We start from the raw sequence: 12,709 nt of genomic DNA, 5'->3' as shown, positions 1-12,709 counted from the left end.
GATGTGGTATGTGTTGATGGTATTTGTTGGCATGGGAAGGTTGAAAAAAATATATTTTATTTAGTTTTACCAATGGTGGCACGTGTGTGCGTATATTTATAAAAAAAAAATGAGAATTATATTTGGTATAATAAATATAAATATGTTTTTATGTAAATGATGTAAAAAAAAAGTTTATAATGTTGCCGCCGAATAGGACTGGTTGTAATTGAGAAAAAGACCGTATGGTGACTCTTGACTCATCAAATTTTGACCGGACTCTCTCACTAACCAAACCAGGTGACGCATTAATTAAGTTGCGTAAATTCTATCTCATTATGATTTTATACTACAATTTTGCATTAGTGTAATTCTAGACGTATTTATTTTTTGGGTGCAATAATTCTGGACGTATTTGTTGCTATACAGCAGCGGAATGTTAACTAGAAAATTCATATATCATTTCAATTTAATCGGTCTCTAAGTTTCAGTATTTTCTATTTATTCATTTCCACATTAAATTCAATTTCCATGAGAAAACAAATTTCCACAAGGAAATTAGTCATCTGTTTTTGTTTCTGTAGATGGAAACGGAGGGAGCATATAAATGCGACTAAAATTTAAAAAATGAGGCATGAAATTCTGAAGAACGAAACAAATCATTTGCTTTAATGATTTAATGATTAGTGAAGATGTGGGAAGAAAGTTGATTACAAAATTATATACTGTAATACCCTATTTAATTAATAATATAATTAAAGAAGCGTCACACTGGAATGATATCGTAGTGCCCTGAAGTTTAAACCTACTTCTTAAGGCACACCACGGTGTCACAGGAAAAATCAGATATAAAGTTAAAAAGAATATAAGAGATCACAAGTCAAACAGAATACATGGGCCGTGACCTTAAGAAAAGCCCAACAAAAAGAAATAAAACATCAGCTCCAACCCAGATGGACTATGCAGCGGAGTCATCGTTCCCCTGTTGACCGCGAGAACCTCTCGCTTCTGCTCACATCAATAATTTGATGATCATCACAAAAGAGAAGAACCACACACAAAACAATCAAACAAGCAAAGGGTAAGCTAGAGCCAAAATCATTTCATCAATGAAATCAGATACATATTCACAGTCCATTATACATACATGACACAAGCATGTTACGACCTCCCAAACAATACACTACGATTCGACTCATCTGGATGCTTATACTTGTGGTGGATACCTCTGCTCACCTCGAGCTGCTCACCCCCGAGCTATGTGTTACAAGTGTTATAATGAATCAATTTTCCCTCACCACAAGGTTAGCCCTTAATGAATTTCGGGCCTCCTACTACTCTCACCACAGGATTCAGTCCGCTCTAGGTGAGACTAACTGACTCCTTAGAATATTAGGATGCAACCTTACCTTGAATCCTTACCTAGTTATATAGATAGGGCACCACCATGGACACCCACTAACAGGGGCCATGGGATTACGTCCCAACCATTGAAGCACAACCCTGGAAATCCCACCTAGAGATCCTAAGGACTTACGCACTGACACGGACCAAACATTCATAATCAATCAAACAGATTCGGCATGCATACACACATTAGATGTACATATACGTCTCATACATTTTCTCATAATTCACCTCTTTCGTACTCCCAACCAAACCATGCCAACTCATTATTCTCGAACCCAAAATATGGAACTCTGTCTCATATCATTACCATGTCATATTGATACCAACCTCTTTCATGTCTCATGCCGAACTCATGTCAAACTCATCATCTCAATTCCATGAACCATCTCATACATATATCATACTCACATCATGCTAAAACGCATAAATCATAACTCTCATACCATCCCATTCATAAAAGTCATTCAGTTCATATTCTTAAAGGTAATAACCATCCAAGCACATAATCAACATTTTAAATCAAGGAAAACTTCAAGGCCAACCACCTTCTCGCCCAGCCTCTCGCCAGGCAGCAGGATCTCGCCCAGGCGAGGAGGACCCTCGCTCAGGCGAGCTTCCCTCGCCTAGGTGAGAGCTCGACTTTCTGTACAGGGACTTTGCGCACGTTCTCGCTCAGGCGAGACTCTCCTCGTTTAAGCAAGACGTCGCTCGCTCAAAAACTACACTGGGTCGCTTGGGCGACCATTCGTGGAAAAGACTTAGGCGAGCCTCTGTTAATCTCGCATAGGCGAGACTAGCTCACTCGGGTGAGTTTATCAGTGCCTGTCACTGTTTTACCTGTAACAGACTCGAAGGCACATCCAAACAACAATTCCACCATATCACACATTCATAGCAACAGGCAAACGCAAACAATCACCAACCACATAAAATGACAGACTCGCACCAAACAAACAAGAGGGTTCTAGCTTCCCTTACCTGGAAAACAAGCTAGCAACTGGATCCTTGGGTACCAACAGTGGACGTAACAACTCCTAGAGGGGATTAGCAAGCTGGAAAAACAATGGAACCAGATTAAAACGAGCTCCCTGACTGACTCTAGTTGTAACCACGAAGAAGGAACTGAAGTACAGGTTAGAACCGACTTACGTGAAGTGGAGGTCTGGTTGGAGTTCACTTGGAGGGGTTGACGGCTAACCCTAGCAGAGCTCTGAAATGGAAAGGTGGCAGTGTTTAGGTTCAGCTTGCAAAATGAGGCTGAAAGGGGAACCCTAACAGCTTTAGGGCTTTTGCACCCTATGGGCCAGCCCTTAGGCCCAAAAGATTAAGGCCAACCCTTACACATTAGGGCAGAAAAGAGAAACTGATTTTAATGGGCCTTACATATACATTATTAATTTAATATTTATTATAGAACAATAAATAATTTAAAATATATAAATGTATATAATTTAAAATATACAAATATAAATAATAATTAACTACTTATAATAATTTTATTTATTAAGATTGTATAATAACTCTACTTTAATTTAAAATTTATTTTAATTTTAATATACATTTTCAAAATAATATTTTCTTTTATCATTAATATCAATTAAATCACTCATAAATTTTTATAAATTTTTTTCTTAGGTTTTCTCATTTCTCGTCATCCTCTTTCCCTTAATCTAAACTACTTCACTTTTATTTTTAATTTCTCTATTTTCACTTTCTCAAATTCAATCTCCGACCCAAATACAATATTATTGTCTTCTTGAGAAAACACATTTCTCTTTTTAATTTGTCACACCATGTTTTGTTTTTCAAGGTTATGTGTGAATCCTTGTTTAATTCATGTAAAGATGTATTTTCAACAAGAAGTTTTCATATTCACATGTTATTTTATCAAACAATACAAGCCTAGCTTTAAGTATTTCTAGTTATGCACAATTGTCCTTATAAATTTTCTTTGCAAGTTCTTATAGGCTTTAATTATTCTATCACTATTAGATAAAGACTCATGAATATAATGTATATAAAGAAAATATATCACGTCTGTAATGTGTCTCTTGATCTAAACCTATTATTGAGTGATCTCCTTATTTTGAGTCTTTGTTAATATTTACTAACTTGTCCTAAATATCTTTTGCAGAAATTATGTTGCCAATTTTCTTGACTTCTTATTTGAAAGGACACACAATAATATGCAATTGACTTTGAATTAAATTGAAATGTTCACCTTTGATCTTTCCTCACTTTGTCTACATGGATCATTCCTCTTGTTTGATAACTCTAGTAGGAGAGGGGAGATGAATAGATTTTGTATACATTTTAAGCATTTGTCACAAATACAAAATAATAAACAATAATGTAAAGGATAGATAATATACATAATTTATATGAGTTCACCCTCAACTCAAGGGCTACGTTCAGTCTCTTAAGCACCACGCTTAAGAAGTTCCAATATCCCAATTTGATTACAACATGAGTACAATCTCTCTAAACACTATAAGTATGAACCTTTCTAGGTTACACGAGTATCAACCACTTCAGGTATCACAATTATCAACTTCTTCAAGTATCACAAATATCAACCTCTTTAGGTATTTTCTTAATATCTCTCTAAGATCAAGAACTCTCAATTAGAATAATAAAAACACTCTCAAAGTAAGAAAGTACAACTCACAAGGTAAACTTCATAATGTGAAATATTTTACAATGGTTAATCACACACCCAATGTCACTCACAATTAATAGAATTTGACTCTATATGCTCAATGTTTTTTTCTTTGTGTCTTGTTGATCACTTATTTCTTGTAATTATGCTCATGTGTGTTCTTTCCATTAACCATTTTCTCTTCTTCATCTAGGTTTTAGTATTTATATTTACGTTGAAGAATATGATTGTTGATGTATCTTCATTTCTAAATCTTTTCTTTTTAATTCTTTTTCAAATCAACATCTTCATCTTGCCTTGCATAAGGAAAGCCTTGATTTAACTTTCTAAGTATTTGTTTATTTGAATTATCCATTCTTTCTTTCTTGTATTTCTTCTTCAATTTAAATTTTTTCATTACTTAATCCATATTACCATTGTAGCTTTGAATATAATCTATATAGTATATTTCATCTTCAGTGTAGATGATTTTTTCGATATTCTTATTCTTCAATTATATATTTAGTAAATGATTCTTCATCTAATTCTTGATTTGTATAATAAGGAAATTTCTTCACAAAATAATGTATCAGTCTCATTTCTTTGTCTCGTCTAATGTATCGTTTGGTGCTCTTGAGAGTTTTCTCAATCAACTTTGACTTTCCTATATCGTATGGTCGACTCATATTTGAAGTGTCTGGTCATTGGTTTGACTTCCACAAGATTTTATCTTTCGTGACTTGTCTGATCAACTGTGTTCATTTAATTAGTATGACTCATATGGTTGAATTTACTTGCCTGGTCAATATGATTCATTTTTGTCAGCTTTAACTTGTATGGTGATGCTCTTTGTGTTGTATCATGTAATGGCCACTCTTTGACTTGTTTCATCTACTTTTATTGTTTCTTTTGGTCTTAAATTTCAAACTTGATTTGTCCATAAATATACTTTTGATAGATATTGCTTCAACTTATGAGCACACGTACTAGATATAAAATAATCAATTATATCTTAGATTAATTTACATCATCTAGTGAACACATTACTTAATCATAGTTTATGATTGACATATGTTGGATAACATCTAATAAATATATAGTCTAATCTAATCTAGTCTTTACACATGTATATTTTATTTACTTATTGGCTAATCTAGGACTTAGATACTTGAATTATTCTAACTTATGTTTTAACTTCTTTATAGATTTTTTATTATCTATAACCTACTTAATAACATAATCGCTAATGGAGTTTTGTAGCTTCTGGTTCCAACAATCTCTTCCTTTTTGTGATGACAAAACTATAAGTATGAAACATAACAAATAACACAAAGTTGTAATTAAAATTTAGTTTTATCATTGAAATGTTTTGAGCGTTAGCAAAAATTGATTTAGTTTAACTCCATGTTCAAAATTATCATTTATTAAAATGATCAATATATCATAGTACTTAAAACATAATAGAATGCATATGTTTCAATTTTACTTTCTCTCCTTTTTTTTTCAATTAACACAAAGGTTCAAAATAGATAAATCAAAATTTACAATCAAAGATAAATGTAGTGAAAGTTGGCAATATAGAGTGAAATATATTACAAGAATGAAAGATTAATTTGAGAGGGTTTGGGTTGTGATTTGGAATAAAAAGGAAAGGATGTTTAAGGTTTTGGATCGAATAAGCGATAGTAGATTGCATTTGGTTTGTGAAAGTTTGAGTAAATCACTATAGTCTTTCTGTTTGAATATCTTCGATTTCTTTCATTCTTTTCTATAGAGAAACTTCAACAATTTGAAATATATTGTTTTGGAGAAGAGGTTGTTGCTCAACTACTAGAATTGCTTATTCGGGATGCTCATCTTCTTCTTCTTCATCCAATTATTACAACCTTCTTACTCTTGATTTTCAACCACATTTGCGAAATGCATAATAATTTTCTCTTCTTCTTTATAAGCTTTTGGCATTGCAAGGACAATGTAATCATGGCACAAAATCATAAGAGCCTTGATGAAGACAACAAAAGGACCAAATTCATTAGAGAAGAATTTTCTATATGTATCATCGTTGATCTGTAGTATCCTCTGATTCCTCTTGCTAGTGTTTGCAAGTAGTTTCTTATGATGAAATTTGGAACCTTGAGGAACATTGTTTCTACATCATCAATTGAAAATTTATAAGCTGAAGTAAGGAAAGAGATAGTTACTTTGGTGTAGTGACCTCACTTTATTATTAGCTCTGCTTCATTAAAGACATATGATGACAAAGCTTCATTGTAGAAGCTTATTTTGGGCATCATAGGCATCTTCTCGTGTGAGGTCCCTTACTCTGGTTAGAACATTGATGACCAATCTCTTGGAGATGGTCTTGTAGCTTTTCTTTTATGAATGAAAGAGGATTGAGTCTTCTCTGCTTATACTTTTCCTCAAATTCAAGACTTTTATTCTTGGATAGACTAGGTCTGGTGCAATCTTTATTTCTTTAATTACAAATTTTGACATGTTATTCATAGCTCATTGCATCTCTTTTGGGGTAGTATTTTGCTTGAATTATTTTATTGTAGTTCAAATGTATTTTTATTGTAAAAATTAGTGTTTTTCTAATGAAAATATGTTAATGAAGTGTTTTAAGAATATTTTTTAGTTTAGTTCTTCATTTGTTAGATTTCTAGTCTTTGAAAGTAATATAACTCAATATAATTTAGCTTTGATTTTTTGGTCCAACAATAAATTTAATTCTTGTCTACCATTTCAGGTGTGATTCTTAGGCGTTATGAATTTAATTGATTTTAGTTCAGTTAACTTCAGAAGAAGGAGCTATTGCTAGTCAAATTTTTGTGTTGTGAAAAGGAGTACAAATAGGATTTCAGCCCAGTTTTGGAAGTAAGAAGTCTCCCAAGCTTAAACATTTGTCTATCCTCAAGCAAAGAAAATGTAATGAAACAACAAAACAAATGCAAACAGATGATGAGTTGGTATCTAATCTCAAATCTAAATTCATCCAAAAATATTCCAGATACCCACATTCCACATATGTTGGGTCCCTAAGTGCAATTCAATCAATGAGTAAAGACACAAGACACTAAGGAGGAGAATATTTGATGTGGTTTTAAAGTTCTCTGCAAAAAGATATCTTCTTAGGTTTCTAGCCTAGAAAACACTTACCTGCTAACTAAGCATGGATCCTTCACTCAAATGCTTTGCACTTACCACACCAGTCTCAAAGGAGTGTCTCTTTTCCCAGTAACTAACAGTCTCAAAGGCATGTCCATTTCACTTATTATTGTTATTATTATTAATTATACTCTCCTTTTTTTTCTTTTCTTTTATCTTTTTTTTTCTTTTTTTTTTACTTTTATATTGTGAAACAGACAGACATTTCTCCAGTGACCAAATGCAGTGAGTGTCACCTTAGAAATCCAAAAAGAAACTCTTAAAGTCTATCACTCAAAAATTATCTTCCTTACATGTCAAGTGTCAAACCCTTTTCATGTGTAGTGTGTGTGAGTTCCACAACAATTATCTAATGTGCTTCTCCAAATATAATTGAATAAACTTAGACTTGAGTTAGATTTATTTTTATGCTATGCAAATGAAATGCAACAACTAACATGCAAATGACTCTCCCAAGCTTAGATGTATACGTTGTCCTCAACAAAAGCAAAAACAACTAAGAAAGGAAGGGAGAGACTCAGAAAAATATTAATGGTGGGGACGGAGCAAAGCCATAGTGTCATGGAGCAATTGTTCCACATGTTGTTGATGGAGAAGTTGACTATTCCTGAATTGCTCAAACTCATTGTAATGGCGTTGTTGTTGCAAGTGAAGCTCAACAAGGGACTGATGGATATGGCTAAATGCCTCAGCATGAGACTCTGTAGTGCTTGATGGCACCCGAGAAGGTGGAAAAAGTGGAGGAGGAGAGGAATGGTGTGCATCAGATGCTGAGAACGTCCATATATCTCTACCATACACTGTAGTAAAGGCAGGATTAGGGAGAGGTTGTGGTGGCATGCCTTCTACAGAATTCATCACCAAACAGTATTGCCCATCTCGTTTAACCAACATGTCATTGTTGACAAGCATATCAAGATCAATACGAGATGTCCCCAAAATTGGCTTATCATCCTCCAAGGGAATGTTGAAATGGAGAGCAATAGTCGTGATCAGTCCACCAATTGCGATGTTTCCTGAAGAGGCTTTTCCAACCTTTGTGAGTTGATGAGCCAACCATGCACCCGAGTCTAGGTGAAAATCATTAACCATCCCCCACATAAATAACAACTCTGATTTTCTTACAGCAGCAGTGCTATCACCCATTGCAAACAGTGTGTGAGCTAACAAGCAATGAGCATAACGAAAACAGGGATGATGAATATGGGATTCTTTGGAATTTGATGAAACAAACTGACTTGCAGTAGATAAACGACACCAAAAGGCATGTTCATTAAAAATACATGGATACCTCCTCTCACCACCACTAGGAAACCCAAAAATAACATTCAACTCAGCCAACTCAAGAGTATAATCAGTGTTATGTAATCGTAACTTAATCAACCCCTCTTCGCAATTCTTTCCCTGCAAAATTTCTGCGCTCACAGAACTGAGGAATTCAAGAGTAATCCTATCATAAGCAGGGTTTTTCAAACTGATAAAAGTGGTCCAACCAATATTTCTCAGCATAGCAGTCATGTCTTCTAACATTCCCAATGTATTCAAAGAATTTTCATCAAGATACCGTGTAGGGAGAATCACTCGCTTGTGTAGAGAAGCATACCTCAGTTTTTGTTCTTCATTTTGGAAAATAATCTCATGGCCATTGTCCGCAGAAGCAGAAGAATGCCTCCGTTTTCTTGTGCCGGCAAACCTTCCCATCGTTTGAGAATACGCTGATGTCGCACAAGTTGGTTCAAGAGAAGGTCTAGGTACGGGAGAGGTTCGAGATTCGGGAGAAACTTGAAGTTCTGATGAGGCACGAGCTTTTGGAGAGGCTCGAGATTCTTCTTCTTGAGTGGGTTGAGGTTCCTCTAGAATGGGTCGCGATGACGAAGAAGGAGACGAACTCACAGTGATTAGCGCATAGACTTTCACTGAGCGGGACGATTTCATGATCGAAAGGAGGCGGCTAGAACGACGGCGCATTATTGGAGAGGGAAACGGTGGTCGGTGGACGACAGAGACGTGACAGAGGAGGAGTAAAAGTGAGCTCTGACGTGAATGGGGAGCTTTAGGGTTTTGGAGGGTGAAAAGGAATTACCTCTCTCGCACCTATTGTAATCCTCTTCTGTTCCCTTTTTTTTCGTTTTTTTTTTCGTTTTATTTTTGAAAGAGAGGACTCATTCAGTATTTGGTTGTGGTGATGTTAATGCAACAGTTGTTACATTCTTTTTGCAAACATCACCTACATACACCTTCAATCTTTGACCATTCACTCTAAAACTTCTTTTTGAATTGAGGTCTGAAATTTTAATTGTACCAAAGGGAAAAACTTGCTTCACAACAAATGGACTAGACCACCTTGACTTTAATTTACCAGGAAACAATTTGAGCCTAGTATTGTATAACCACTAGCATCACACATAATTTCAAATGGTAAAGACCAGATAGGTGTTGTAATTATAGGAGCAGAGACAAGTTGTTTCTTTAAAGTTATGAATGCTTTCAAACATGCATCATCAAACACAAAAGGGGCTTTTTTTTCAAGAAGGTTTGTCATAGGCTTTGCAATTTTAAAAAAATCTTTAATAAATCGCCTATAAAAACCTGCATGTCCTAAAAAACTCCTTACCCCTTTTACATTCAATGGAGGAGGTAATTGTTCAATTATTTCCACTTTTGCTTTATCATTCTCTATGTCTTTAGCATAAATTTGATGACCAAGAACAATACCCTCCTTTACCATAAATTGACATTTTTCCCAATTTAGCACTAAATTAGTTTCTTGACATCTTTTCAACACCTAGGTCAAATTAGATAGACAAGAATCAAATGAAGAGCCAAATACAGAAAAATCATCCATGAAGATTTCAATGCAATTTTCAACCAAATCAGAGAAAATGGAATACATACACCTTTGAAATGTTGTAGGTGCATTGCAGAGACCGAAGGGCATCCTCCTGTATGCAAAGACTCCATAACGGCATGTAAACGCTGTCTTCTCTTGATCTTCAGGAGCGACGACTGTTTGGTTGTAACCAGAATAGCCATCTAGAAAACAATAGTATTCATGTCCAGCCAATTTCTCAAGCACTTGATTTATAAATGGGAGGGGAAAATGGTCCTTCCTTGTGGCTTGATTAAGCCTTCTATAATCAATGCACATGCGCCACCCAATCACCTTTCTTGTGGGAATGAGTTCATTCTTTTCATTTTTTACAACTGTCATCCTACCTTTCTTAGGCACCACATGAACCGGACTCACCCACTCACTATCCGAAATTGGATAAATAATGCCCGCGTCTAATAGCTTTATCACTTCTTTCCTCACCACATCTTTCATTGTGGGATTGAGCCTTCTTTGTGGTTGTCGGATTGAGCCTTCACCGTAGGACTAATACCTTGTAAATCATCAATTTGCCAACCTATAGCAGATTTGTACTTCCTCAACACCTTTAACCTTTACAAGCTCTTCTTCTTCAACAATAGTAAGTTCATTGCTTATAATGACAGGATTGAGCTTTTTCTCATCTAAGAAATTGTATTTAAGGTGAGAAGGAAGTGGTTTTAATTCTACCTTGGATGTCTCGTTTCCTCCACCTTCACTTCTGTTGAGATCTTCTACTCTTCTGGTAGAACTGAATAAAGGCTTAAGAACTTCTAATTGATGTGCACATTGAACTACCTCTTCATCACTCACTTCTGCCTATAACTCCTCCGCTTGCATACCTGATAACAAAGTGAGCTCTAATGGACTCTTCCTGCCATGATTATCCATTTCTTTATACACCAGAGACTCAATAGTTTCAGCTCGAAAACTATCCTCCTTTTCCACCTTGTGTTTCATTGCTTCATTTATGGAAAATGTGACTTTATCATCGGCCACTCTTAACATCAACTTGCCTTGTTGTACATCTATCAATGCTCTTCCCGTGGCTAAGAATGGTCTTCCCAATATAATTGGAACTTTAGTATCTTCTTCCATGTCAAGGACCACAAAATCAGCTGGAAAGATAAATTTATCCACCATTACTAAGATGTCCTCCACTACTCCATATGGATAAGTCACTGAACGGTCCGCCAATTGGAGAGTTATCATAGTAGGCTTCACTTCTCCAATACCCAACCTTTTAAAAATGGATAAAGGCATCAAATTAATGCTTGCTCCAAGATCACACAATGCCTTACTTACCATTATATTTCCAATCTCACATGGAATTACAAAACTTCCTAGATCCTTCAACTTGGGAGGTAATTTTTGTTGAATTATTGCACTGCACTCCTCTGTGAGCATTATGGTTTCATCTTCTTGCAGCTTCCTCTTCCCAAACAACAAATCCTTCATAAATTTCGTATAGCTTGGCATTTGTTCCAATGCCTCTACAAATGGGATATTAATATGGTGCTTCTTAATGACATCAAGAAATCTTGTAAATTATTTCTCTTGATCTTTCTTCTTCAACCTTTGAGGAAATGGAATTGTAGGAACATATTCTCTCATTTTACCTTTTTCACTCTCTTCATTTTTCTCTCTCTCACTCTTCTCCTCACAATTTTTCCGCTCATTTTTTTTCACTCTCTTTTACAATATCATCTCCTTGTGCATTTTTCTTGCTACTCACCTCACTCTTTTTCTCATTTTCAACCAACCTCCCACTCCTCAATTGAATTGCCTTACATTGCTCCTTTGGGTTTGGAACGGTGTCACTGGGAAATGTTCCAGGAGGCCTTTCTGAAATTCGACGTGAAAGTTGACCAATTTGATTCTCCAACTTCCGGATTGAAGCTTCCTGATTCTTGAAATTAGTCCTTGTCTCATTCATGAAATTAGTAGTTTGCTCCACAAATGTTGAGGTTTGCACAGTTAATTTCTCCACAGCACTCTCCAACGTAGACATCTTATTTCCTTGGTTACTAGATTGTGCTTGATATTGATAAGGAGGCCTTGGTTGATTGGGTTGATTTGAACCACTCCAAGGTTTATTTGGTGGGCTCCTCCAATTTGAGAAATTATTAGCAAACTGATTTTGTTGTTGTCCCATTGCATTCACCTGCGCCTCTTTTGAGTTACTTGACACTCACCATTTTGATGCATTCCTCCACAAAAATCACATAGAAGAGACGTTGTATTAACAGCTTTTGCTTGCATATTACCCAACTTCTGCGTCAACTCAGTAATTTGTTGTGTTAACAACTTGTTTTGGGCAAGGATAGCATCCAAGGTATTAACCTCCAACACTCCAGCTTTTCTATTTTGCCGGTCAAACTGCATATTCATTGTATTACTTGCCATTAACTCCAAAGTCTCCAAAGCTTCCTTAGATGTTTTCAAATTAAACGATCCTCCAAACTTGCTGCATCCAGAATTGCTTTAAAAGATGGTACAAGACCATTATAGAATATTTGGACTTGCAACCAATCTGGTAAAGCATGATGTGGACATTTCCTCAATAGCTCCTTGTACCTTTCCCAAGCCTCGTACAGCGATTCAATTTCTTGTTGCACAAAAGTAGTGATTTCATTTCTCATTCT

The 12,709-nt window shown here is 35.4% G+C and overlaps 1 non-coding gene across 1 annotated transcript; it reads left to right on the top strand.

The window, feature by feature from the left end:
- The first annotated feature begins 12,602 nt into the window (after positions 1 to 12,602).
- On the top strand, positions 12,603 to 12,709 carry LOC114192839. The gene has a single exon (XR_003606158.1). It is a non-coding gene; the product is annotated as a small nucleolar RNA R71 (small nucleolar RNA).

Source organism: Vigna unguiculata, chromosome 7, assembly GCF_004118075.2.
Source record: "Vigna unguiculata cultivar IT97K-499-35 chromosome 7, ASM411807v1, whole genome shotgun sequence".
NCBI classification, from domain to species: Eukaryota; Viridiplantae; Streptophyta; class Magnoliopsida; order Fabales; family Fabaceae; genus Vigna; species Vigna unguiculata.
This window is presented reverse-complemented; position numbering and strand designations above follow the sequence as displayed.